Source organism: Meriones unguiculatus, chromosome 20 (genome assembly GCF_030254825.1).
Source record: "Meriones unguiculatus strain TT.TT164.6M chromosome 20, Bangor_MerUng_6.1, whole genome shotgun sequence".
Lineage (NCBI taxonomy): Eukaryota > Metazoa > Chordata > Mammalia > Rodentia > Muridae > Meriones > Meriones unguiculatus.
The window spans coordinates 21914950-21927849 of record NC_083367.1 but is presented as its reverse complement, the minus strand read 5'-3'; positions in this window follow the sequence as shown (position 1 = coordinate 21927849).

Genomic DNA, 12900 nt, shown 5'->3' with positions numbered 1-12900 from the left:
GGAAACACCAACAAAAGAACAAATAATAAAGGCACAACTATGTTCGGGCTGGCATGCCTGAGATGAACGTCATTCATTTGTCTCTGTATGGAAAAGACTGTCTAGTACTATTTCTTTGGAAGTTTTTTTCAAACTCATTTACTCTCTGCACTCTAACCTGGAAGAGAAATGAAGAGCTTATGTTCTTCTTATGTAAGGCCTAAAATTTAGTTCTAGATTTTTCCCTGTTTTTTTTTTCTTTCTTTCTAGGTCATTCTATCCTCTTTCTATAGCATTCAATCACCCTTGAATAAACAGGATAAACAAATCAAATGCAAAATAATACATATCAATACCCACAAAGGAAATACAATAATAAATTCACACTTTAAGTTAAGAACTAAAAGTGAACGTCAACACATTAGGATGAATTAGTATATAATCAAAGCCGACTCAGAACAACCTTTAAGTTATCTCATTAAGTAGGAAATCATTGATTCATATACTAATACTCATGCATGGGAAATTCTGATATTCCCAGAGCTGAACAAAGGAACAAAACAAAAATTTGCATGCAAATGGCTGGGCATTCAAATGATTCTGCTTTTCAGATAACCATCAGCTTCTAATTGGCATGGGGTGTTAGGGGATTGTGACAGGAAGAAGAGAGTTTTAAGAGCTTCTGCTTGCTGTGGACTCTCTTCCTTGGCTTAACATCAAGCTCTAAAAGTACAACATATGCAAATAGATCTGCTTGTTGCTGGGGATTAAATAAGAATCGAGCAAATAAATTCTGCTTCCAGCTACAATAGGAGAACTCTGTCACAGTGGGCCTCCTGCCATAAGCAGCTATAAAACTGGACAAAATATTTGAACCATTACATTTGGATACCAAACAAAAAGCACTACAGGACTTTAATCCCTGAAAGGACAGCAACATGAGATGGGCCCTGTCATTTGCACCAGCCTCTAGCCTGGCATCACTTCTTGGGCTGTGGGTTAGGAAGAAGCCCGAAGACAATGCAGCAATCCTCCTGACCTACTGTGGAGATTTGAATTCAGAGTTTGGTGTGAGGTGAGCTTCTGAAATCTGTACAGACATCCCCCTGGAACAGCTGGTTGACCAGTAAGCTGTGCACATGCAGCTTGAAAGTTCCTGAAACAGAACCTTGATAAGAAAAAGACAAGAGTAGGAACAACTGTGACCTGAACTCTCAGAGCTTAAAAGCAAGAAAACATTGTTGCTGCCACATACGTTGGGTTGATTCAAGCCCAGAAACTATGGGAAATAAGAAATGAAAGCAGACGTAACATGTAGGAAGCATATTCATAAAATGGAGTCAGTAAGATTTGGGTATGCATCTGGGCTCACTGTAAACAGTGTAATTATCTTCTCCCGGGTCAAGGTGATGTCACCAAAAGTTAATTTCCCAGCAGCAGCCTGTGCTGTGTAGAAGTTCTATTGCCTCAATAGCCTCCTGACTGCTTGAAAATAGTTTCTCTGTTCACTCTCATCTCAGTTTTTCTTTACATGGTCACACTTGCAAAAGTAAAGGACATTACTAAAGGAATCAGTAGAAACTCGAGAAAAGCCATACCCTAGAATAAGGATAATCTAGTCATAAGGAAATGTTACTCTAAGTCTTGAAAGAACCAAGGCCGTCAGCAAGTTAAGTACCTGACTACGGGAACGACACAATTCTCTTTTAAAGATGCTGATCAAGACCACTTGGTAAGGTGTCTTCTGTAACGTCCAACATTTAAACTAACTACTAGATTTGCAAATAAAGGAGCCTGAGGTCTTTCACCTCAAATTATAACTTCCTGGTATTCCCGTTATTTTAAATCTAATGTTCTTAAAGATATACCAGTATTGGAAGAGGCTTTGGTAGATTCTCATCTGATGCAAACCTGGGACTTCATTTGTTGCATTCTTATCACGGGAAGGAATATGAATGCAGGTGAGATGGCTCATTGGGTAATGGCTGATGACTTGAAGCAGATCTCCCCAGTCTACATGGCAGACAGGGAGAACAGACTCTTGAAAGTTTCCTGACCTCCGCATGTACATCATGACACACACACACACCTGTGAAAATGCACTCATAAATGAGAACAATAAATAAAAACACATAACTAAAAATAATATATATATATCAATTTGTACATCTCTATTTAAAAAAAAGAAAAGAAAGAAAATTAAGAAATTTCAACAAAGAAACTGAAACTGTAAAAAAGGAAATACTAGAGACAATGAATGCACCAGCAAAATTAAAAAGAGAGAGAGATTCTCCTCTCCTTTCTGATCTTAGTCCATCAGTTCACATCAAAAGTGGCTGCATTGTCCTCTACTATGGCCTGGTAAGGCTGCTCCCCCCCAGGGGGAGGTGATCAAAGAGCAGGCCAGTCAGATTATGTCAGAGGCAGTCCCTCTTCACATTACTATGTAACCCAATTGGACTCTGAACTGCCCTGGGCTACATCTGTGCAGGGGTTCTGGGTTATCTCCAAGAATAGACCTTGGTTGGAGTATGAGTCTCTGGGAAGTTCCCTGTGTTCAAATTTTCTTGTTCTGTTGCTCTCCTTGTGGAGACCCTGTCCTCTCCAGCTCTTACTATTTCCCAGTTCTTACATAAAATTCCATTCACTCTGCCCAACACTTGCCCATCAGGCTCAGCATCTGCTTTGATAGTCTGTAGGGCAGAGGGTTTCAGAGGCCCTCTGTGGTAGGTTCCTAGGTTGTTTCCTGTTTTCTTCTTCTTCTGATGTCCATCCTCTTTGCCTTTCCGGATGGGGATTGGACATTTTAGTTAGGGTCCTCTTAAACTGCATTGAAAAAAAAAAGTTTTGTGGGGGGAAGATGAAGAAAGATAAAAGAGAGGACTGTTTTATACAGAAACTTTGTGGAAGACTGCTGTGTTTAATTCATTTGTTCTCTTTGTTGTATCAATAATATAGATCATAAGAATAGAGAGAGAGAGAGAGAGAGAGAGCTCATCAGCGAATTAAATATCAAAGAAATGGTCAGTAAACCTGAAGAGAAAACAATGGAAATTATACAAACCCGAAGTGTAGAAAGAAGAGAAGCTGAATAGTACTGAAATCTCAATAACTAGTCACAGAAACGAAAGTAAAGAAGAGAAACACACAGGCCACATCAGTCCGGACTAGAGCAGACATGCAGAACTGCGGAGGGGTATTTAACTGGGGGGTTATTTTAAGGATTTAATTTTAAGCAAAGTTAAGCAGTCTATAGAAGATGTTGTTGGATATGAAGTTACCAAGGAAGTAAAAACATGCAGTTATGATACACAGAGTGCTTATGAGGAAAAATTAAAATCCATGACAAAGAGGCAGAGCCCACCGCAGACAAGAACGCATGCTTGCCTTCCTTGCTGCCATTTGACAACAGAAGTGACTGAGCAGGTGGCTCAGTGGTTAAGAGCACTGTCTGCTCTTCCAAAGGACCCGAGTTCAATTCCCAGCATCCACATGGCAGCTCACAACTGTCTGTAACCTCAATTCCAAGGGATCTGACACCTTCACACAAATGTACATAAAATAAAAAATCAAATAAGTTATTAAAAAAAAGAAATGACTTGCACATTGAGGTGATTTCCTGTCTCATGCAGACTGGGGCTGAAGGGTCTGACTGGATGTTTCTGCAAGCCCAGGTGTCTCTCCACATTATCAACTTGGCTACCAACTGGTCACTAAAGACAAGCATGTTCTCTTGCAGCGCCCGGCACCATACCAACAACTTTATAAGTTATGAATAATAATGTAAAGTTCTGTGTATTCCAATGGTCCTACATTATTATTCATAACTTGCAAATTAGAAATGAAAATAATGTCCCGGTTGCAGAAGAACTGTACCGAAGTGTCAGGGAGGTTGAGAACCACTGCTCTAATGAGATAAGCCAAATTTTTATCACTGTAGTGTGTGCATGGAGTGTTGGTTGCATTGTTACAGTTTTTTTTTTTTTTTAATACAGGGAATGTCCTAGAATATTCACGAACTACAGAAACAGTCATCTTTATCCAGGTAGTGTCGCAGAAACTTAATTTCCTGTTGATAGAATCATTCCAGTCAGTACTAGAACTTCCCTGCCTGTTAATTTACTATCACTAGAATCCATAAGAGGCCCATGACAGCATCAAATTCCCATTTAATAATAATAATAATAATAATAATAATAATAATAATAATAAAAATAATAAACTGCTTTGTTGCATCCTGGAAACATTCCTCATTTGAGAAGTAAGACCTCTAGGCAAGAGGTCCCTTTAAGACTGTAAAAACGCAGAGTAACTTTATCAATGGTGCATTAGGGTTAACAGTGAGGGGGTGGGGGGAGCCCAGTGCGTTCGCTTTTGCTTGTTGGTCACCAGATCCAAGCCATGAGAGGAAAGGCCCAGGTTGGTTGACACCTTTACAACACAGTTCCCCCGGCCTCTGGTCATACTGCTCGTGACCCTACTCAACAGAGACAGGAGAGCCACGGAGTCAAGTTCACGGGAGTCCACAGAATGAGTCACCAGAAAAGAAGCTACAAACCTTGAAAGTGAGAAACAGACTTGCCTTTCTTTAAAAATAACATGGGTGCACGTATATGCGTACACATGCAATCCTTAAAAACACCAATGGAACTCATACGTAGTTTCAGCAACTCCACAGGTACAGAGCCAATATGAAAGTATCACTCACATATTTTTATACTGCCAAGAATAAACACAACAGAAAAGAAAAGAAAAATGTGATGCCACCTAAAATCCTGTCACATAGCATAGAATAATTAAGATAGCCTAAGGAAAGTGGGAAGGGCCCCTTCTGAGGTTTCTTTTCCTGGACTCCAGTAAAAGACTCCAAATAAAATGAACCCACTTAGTCTACTACCCGGCTCTGGCTTGTGTGTCCCTACTCATTTATTAAGCACTACAAGGCTAGGGGTGCGTGCAGCACACGCCTAAGCCTTAAAGCTCATGTGAAGCCAAAGAGGCAAGACAGAGGGCCCATGCTGCTGCCCCTGCTGTCTCTACTGAGCGATAACCCCTGACCGCGGAGGGTACGACACGGGGAAGTAGCAGCAGAGAGCAGTCGGAGGCTCCGGGCACGTGCTAGGTCACGGAAGGGATAGGAGTTTCGTGGCATAAGCGAGTGTAAGATTCGTCACAGTCAACACGCTCCCCTGAATCTTCACCGGTTTGCTTGACGGACTCACCCCACGAGGTGCTACACAGCAGAAAATACACTGTCTTATAAACTTCAATCACTTTCGCTTTTATCCCATCTCTACAGGTTTTAAGAGAATGTGAACTGTGTTCAGCAGCTGTGATCTGGTTTTGTATTTTCGGTCCGGTTCCTGTTGCGCGGTGACATGTCTTTACGCACCGGTCCTTTGGTTACACCCTCTCGTGAACGTCGGAGCTCTTGATGGATGATGCGCGGAAGAGTAAGGGAACGTCGAAGGTTAAGAAGAACAGAAGTGTGAATAGCACACCTACAGAACGTTACTACGGTCCAGTTCACCCGCCTCCCACGCTCAGCTGTGACCTTGCAGTCAAATTGCCTAATGTAGCCAAATACGCCACCACAGCCCAGGCTGGGCTGGGCTCAGTGGCATGGCCTTGGACCCTTAGCTACTCTGGGGGCTGAAGCAGGAGCATCATAACAAATTCAAGGCCAGCCTGGGCAGCCCAGTGAGACTCTGTCTCAAAATTTAAAAAAAAAAAAAAAAAAAAAAAAAAAGCTGGGAATGCAGGTCAGTGATAGAACACTTGTCTAGTCAAGCACTACAGGAGGAGAAGGAAGAGGGACGGAGACAAACGTCTCTGAATAGAGCTGAGGAAGTAGCTAGCCTTTGTTCTCGCCAGCTGGAAACTTACTTAGAGAGAACTCCTTGGCTGGTTGCATATTCGACACCAAGAAGCAGGCTAGAACTCACTCCCACGTGTCGATTCCCTAGACTACAGTCAGTGTTTACTGGTCTGTGAGGGCTGGGTGTATTGTCAAAGCGCAGGACCTGTAATGGCTCCCATCATCGCGTGGAACGTGTGTCATTCTTACTCACCCACTGAACGAAATCATTCCTAGGCCAGCACGTACAAATAACGCCGCTTTAGGCAAACAATGACAGAGATGAACAAAACAGAAACAGTTCTTAAAGATCAAAGCAAACGCAATAGGAATTTCAAAAACTGAAAACGAATAAATTGTGACGGCGGAGAGAAAACACACATTCTCAAGCATTATACAAGCCACGAAACGCCCACCACCCTCTCTTTCTTTAATGACTACACAGCTGTACTGGTGTTCAGCACAGTTAGCCGGGCTGAGAAGCCTACAGGGCACACCCTCACGCTCTCACTCCCTTCATTCACAAAACTCGCTCACCGATACAGATCTTAGTGCAAAAAGCCAAGTTTATGAAGCATTGGGAGCAAAACAATATATTTAAATTATGGGATCATGTCTATTTACTAAGTCATAATTTTACAAGTTCATAATGTGCATGTTCTCACTTCTCCCCTTACCTTCCTTTTTAAAGTGAGATTTTAAAAATTCTTCATTTGTGTGTTTAAATTTGTCTAGAATATTTGCATACCTGTAGCTAGTCCCATTAGCAACATGGCAAATATTTTCACAGAGGCCTCCTATCCAAACTTTTTTATTTTGAATCATGTATTTATCTTTGAAAACTCTATTCAACATCTTTATTTTGAATTTATTAGATAAGAATTTTCACCAAAAAGTTGGCTGAACCACCTCCCAAGGATACCCAGATTTTTTTCTTTACCCCTCCTGAGGACTTGTTTTATTCTAAATGTCACTCCTACAATACAACCTGCCATGAAGACTTCATGATAGCCCCGCTAAGCCAGAAGTGGGCACATGTTCCCCTTTCATTTGCTCTTTAATCTAGCAAGCAATCATTGACTGATTACATTTGTAGACACTTGTCATACAGATGTGAACTAGGCAGATGTAGCCCCCCCCATAGAACTTGAGAGTCTCTTGTTACATGGGTGATTGTATGAATTTATATATGAATTCTATGAATCACCTCTTTGAGAATCGTGAATGTCATGAAGATAAAAAAAAAGAGAGAGAGAGAGAGAGGGCTGAAGGCAGCTCAGTTGTTAAATTTCGCCATGCAGGTGTGAGAACTCAAGTTCATATCCAGAATCCAGGGGGGAAAACTGGACATAGTGGCATGTGCTTTTAAACCTGCCCTGGGAGGCAGAGATGGGAGGATTCCTGTTGCTGACTTGCTGGCCTTGTCTAGCTGGTGTGCTCCAGGTCAGTGGGAGGCCCTGCCTCTACAGGCAACATGCATGGCTTCGAAGAACGCTTAAGGCTGACCTCATGCCTCCACATGTATGGACACACATGTGCTCACACGAGCAAGGAAATGAAAAAAACAGGTGGTGTATGTGACACAGATTAATCTTGTTGAGAATCAGAAATGTCTCTTGCTAATCAAGGTCTGCTCTCCTATTTGCGGTCAGTTTGAGTTTCGTGGGGCACAGCTGCATGATTTACATGTTGAGCCGGTCTATCTTCAGGCGAAAAAGGCCGTGTGTGGATGCAAACTTTGCCTAAAATGCAGGTTTTACTGTGTGGATTCAGTTATGTTATTAGACCAATGGAACTAAGCAAATTAAGAAACAGTTGTGTTTACAATGTTATTTGCACTATAGCTCTAGAGATCATCCAAAATGTGCAAGTATAATGATTCTTTTGATGAGGAAACGTGAATTACTTGAGTAAATCTGGTTTTACCGAACAGATTGTAAGTCCTTAAAATTTAAAAACGATTACATTTACTCACTAGTTACGGCAGGGCATATATGCCGTGCCCACAAAGAGATTCAGGAGAGGAAGTTGATTCTCTCCACTACAGTGTAGATCCAGGGTACTGAATTTGGCAGCAAGTACCTTAATCCATTGAGCCATCTCTTGGGCCCAAATATTTGCAATTTAACTTCAAATTTTATCTATCCTTTTTAGAATTCTAATCTTAGAAGATAAGATCTTGTGGTTTCATAAAATGTGCTTATTTATTGTTTGTGGGTAAAATAGTGAAAAATGATCCCCTACAGGCAATCTGCTAGACTCTGCTGTTACTCCAGGTTTTATAGCACTCAGGCGATTCATGTCTCCTCATCGAGTTAATCACTATTCTTGCACATTTGGGATGATAGCTACAGCTGTAGTCCAAATAACATTGTAAAGGCAACTGTTTCTTCATTTGCTTAATTCTATTGGCCTAACAGCATAACTATTTTCCAAAATTATACACCTACATGGTTAATAAACAATTAAATATACAATGTCAGAAAGCATAATTCTAATTTTATAAACTGTCCGGGATTCAGGAATGCTTCCTTATTCTTAGAATTTCCTGCAGATCTAAATAAGACAATGAAATGCTTTTAAACTTCTTTGGAAGTTTCAAATTTCATAAACTTGAAAGTTTTTGCTGCAATACACTCAGACCAATGGTTAATATGCCTTTTAGTAAGAGTTAGAGAAAAATCTCACAAGAATTCCTGTTTGACAATAAGTCAGACTTTGCATTACTTTCATTTTGCATTACTCAATGAAAGAATAATTTAAAGTTTAAAAAAATGAGATTATAATTTAATTGTAATAATTCTCCCTTCCCTTTTCAAAGTTCAAACCTTTTCATTTGTTCCTCTTCAATCATTAAAATTCATGGTGTCTTTTTTCACCAATTGTTATGATATGTATACATTTATGTACATCTGTACTCCTAAACATACCTGTTTTGTCTGTATAATTTTACCTGTATGCATGTTCTCAGGGATAACCACTTGACACTAGACAATCAATTGGTGTGTCTTTTCTGTCTTTCTTCAGTTGCCTTTTTGTATACAGTGTTGTGGGTTATTAATATTTACCATTGATTTATCTTTTAGTTAAGCAGCAGTTACTTCTAATCCAGCTGTATACCCAAATCACCACACAGAGACTAGTATTTACTTAATTAACCTAGAGCACAATGCTGGGCAATGATTACTCCATGCTAAACCTCCCAACCTGCATAGTTTCCTACCATTCAGATTTTACCCATTATATTTACTTTTAGTCATATCTTAGATCCTGTTCATCTCTCCATATGGTTCCAAGTTCTCTCCTGCTGACCTCTGCTCCTCTCTCTTCCACTTGCTTCTTTCCTCTCCCTTCTGGACCAAGATGTCTGTCCCTATTCTCTCCATTGCTCAGCATTGGCTAGTTGTTTTATTAGCAACACAGAGAACAAATGGTGGCATGTATACACAAACTCTAGACAGGCGATGCTTAGGATAAACATCACAATGCAATGTCCAGATTGAAACCAGATAGTGGGGTAGAGAAATCAGCATTTGAATGAACAAGGGTAAAGTGTATACATTCCAAAAGAACATTATACCAACAATACAGCATTGAGGTCCTGTGGGCTTTTCCCTGTCCAGTTTGCCATATTCATTGGTGCCATTTTTTTTCAGCTCACATTTGGGCGGTCATGTTGGTGAGACTTTATAGGTGTGGCTTCTGCTATGACAGGAAGAAGGAGAAGAAAGGAAAGGAGAGAGAGGGAAGGGAGAGAGAAAGAGACAGAGAAAGAATATTGTATAAAGAACCCAGTATTGCCAACGTCAAGTTTTGGTGTGAGGTGATTCTGTAGATGTATAAAAAGAGCACAATGAGTGAGTCACGTAGTGTAAACTGGCTTTGTACTTCAGCTTGCACTTTAGCTACCATGTCCCCACCTGGCTATCAAGGAGACTCCGAGGAAAAACTCAAGTGAATCTGGATCTGTAAGGACAGAGCATAAAACTGAAAACTGGAACCCGCCACTCCTGAAGAAGTTAGAACTACAAAGAGTTGATTTCCAAAGTTAAAAGCTCTGCATTCTCCTGAAAATGACATCTGCTAAGAACAGATACTAAAACAAAACAAAACAAAACAAAACAAAAAACCAACCGGACTTAGATGAACTGGTGCCTGGAGGCCTGATGGTTTACAAAGGTTTTGTAGAGAAAGATCTGAGTTCTGATAGATTCCTTGCCCGTTTGTGTATAAGAACCTTCTGTGAAGGACCCAGTAATGTAAGTGCACATTTCAGCTTCCTTGGAAAGAGGAGACCAGAGAGCAGAGTTGTGAGCCCAGCAGTACATGTAGGATGTTACCAGTGAGCATGGACAAAGACCAGATCAGCAAAGTAAATAGCTTTGGCATCCTCAGTGAGCAAATAATGAGAAGAAAGTGATCAAAGCCAAGTTGAAAATAGACATTCTTCACTAGTGCAAGACATTTCCTAGTAGGCAAGAGGATCATATCCTGGATTTCCGTGCTGACCTGATTAAACTTGAGTGCCGGGGCTTCATTTTGGGGTGTGTGTGTGTGTGTGTGTGTGTGTGTGTGCAGGTACCAAGGCTTGCATATGGAGAACAGAGGACAGCCTCAGGTATCAGTCATTGCTTTCCTTCTTGCCTGGAGCAAGGCCTCTTTGCTGTTCGTCACTGAGCTCACTGAGCCCAGGAGTTCCCAAGGACTCTCCTGTCTCTGCCTCCTGCCTTGCTGTAGGAACACTGGCACTACAGATGCTTACTGACTCATCCAGCTTTCTTGTGGGTCCTGGGAATTCAAACTCAGGTCCTCATACTTGTATGTTAAACACTTATGCACTGAGCCATCTACCAACCCCCCTAGCTTTTTTTTTTTTAACAGTTTCAGCCAATAAAGCTGGAGGAATGAAAGCTGTGGAGAAGCCATTAGTGGGTCTGGATGTGAAAAAAAAAAAAGAGGAAGAACAAAAATGTTCTAGACTATAATTATCAGCCAAAGTATAAGTTACAAGAATGGCATGGGATTTCATCTTTCCAGACAAAAGAGTCATAAAAATGAATGGATCCAATGAAATACAGTCTTTAAAAAAAGCCCTCTGATACTGCTGGGCTGCCATCTGACATAGCTCATTCACTCTGTTCAGGTAGGTAGTGTGAGCATAGAGACGTTGCAAAGTTTATAAGGAGCACTATAGGAAAGCAGAAACTCATAAAGCAAGACAGACTGCTCCAGGCACCGGGGCCAAGCCTGCCACATAACAGTTTCCTTATAAAAGATGGTTGATTTATCAACTGCTCAGCTTCAAAGCCGTCATAGCGCAGCATGAATCTCTTATGAGGTGCTTTCTAAATATCTTCCCTTTATCTTCTAAATGTAACTTTGGCTATGCTCTGGAACTGGCCCTCTCTTTTATTGCATTATAATGAGCAGCCGCACATTGAGTTATTAGCTTAGCTTTTCCTTCTCTTTCCACATTTGCTCTTGAATCTTTCCAAGGAATAACATAGGGATTACATTTTAAACAACCAAGTCTGACTTTAAGTTCATCCTGTCCTAAAAGAGGACAGAGAGAGACAGAGAGAGCAAATATCAACAGTGTAGGGATGAAGATGGAGCAGAGATCGAAGGAACGGCAAACCAATGACTGGCCCAGCTTGAGACTCACCCCAGGGGACAGACACAACCCGTATCACTAATAAGGATACTCTGTTATGCTTGCAGACAAGAGCCTAGCATGGCTGTCTCCTGAGAGGCTTCATCCAGCAGCTGGTAGAAACAGATGCAGAGACCCAAAAGTGAACAATCGGCCAAGCTCAGGGAGTTCTGAGGAAGAGTGAAAAAAGGATAGAGGAAGCTGGAAGAGTCAAGGACACCAGAAGAAGACATACAGAGTAAACTAACTGGGGGCTCACAGAGACTGAACCACCAAGCAAAATGCATGCATTGGCTGGACCTAGACCCCCCTACATATATGGAACAGATGTGCAGCTTGGCCATCATGTGGGTCCCCTAACAATGGGTGTAGGGGCGGACTCTGTTGCCTGCCTTTGGATCCCTTTCCCCTATTGGGGCTGCCTTCTGTGGCCTCAGTGGGAGAGGATGCCCTTAATCCTGTGTCGACTTGAGGTGTCAGGCTGGGCTGGTACCTCTTTCAGGCCTCCCCTTCTCTGAAAAAAATGAAAGGGGGTTTGGGAGAGGGTGTGAGGGTGGGACTGGAAGGAGAAGAAGCAAGGGACTGGGATTGGGCTGTAAAGTGATTAAATACCTAAATAAATGAAAGGGGAAAAAACATCGGAAGTGTGCCTTCTGTCCAGAGTCAGAACCCACAATGCAATTTTGCTGGAGATGAAAGGTATAGCTGCAGAGAAATGTAAGATGGATAAGAGACACACCAATGGCTGAGAAGAAATATGTAGGTCGTAGGTCTCTGCACGCTGGTGACTCTAGTGCAAAACCAAACTAAGCCCTGTTTCTTTATAAAATGAGGATGATGGTGAGTCAGAGGAGTTTTAGATTCTTGAATATAATATTACTAAAATATATTACTATTTATTACTATTATTGTTATTATCCCAGAGAATGTTTGTTGATGAAAACAAATTGACAAATATCACCTAGGAAATACATAAGTTTCTATGAAGGTGACTATCTAAACATTATTCTCAAAACTTGCACTGCAGCTAAGAAAGCTGGGAATTAACAGGAGTCATGGAGAGTGGCTCTCCCCCAGGCCAAAGCCCCTTTATTAGGTTTTTGTTGTCCTAGATATTTGCTGGAGCTGAGAGGCCCAGATCCAGAATGGTGGCTCCCCATACGTGACATGGTCACTCTCCAACTCTAACTCTCAGTGCAGTTTAATAAGTGCCACTGTCAGGCACTGTCACAGCAGGACCTTGGGACACCGTAATATTCTTTATGTCCCTCTCATTGGAAGAGAGAGTGTCAGGCAAGGAGAATGGAGCACTGCAAAGATGGGTGATTTCCAGCCCCATCACGGCCTTGCTCTTTCTTCTTTCTGCATCTTTCTAGCTTTTTACATCCCTGTGCCCTTCCACCATGGCTCT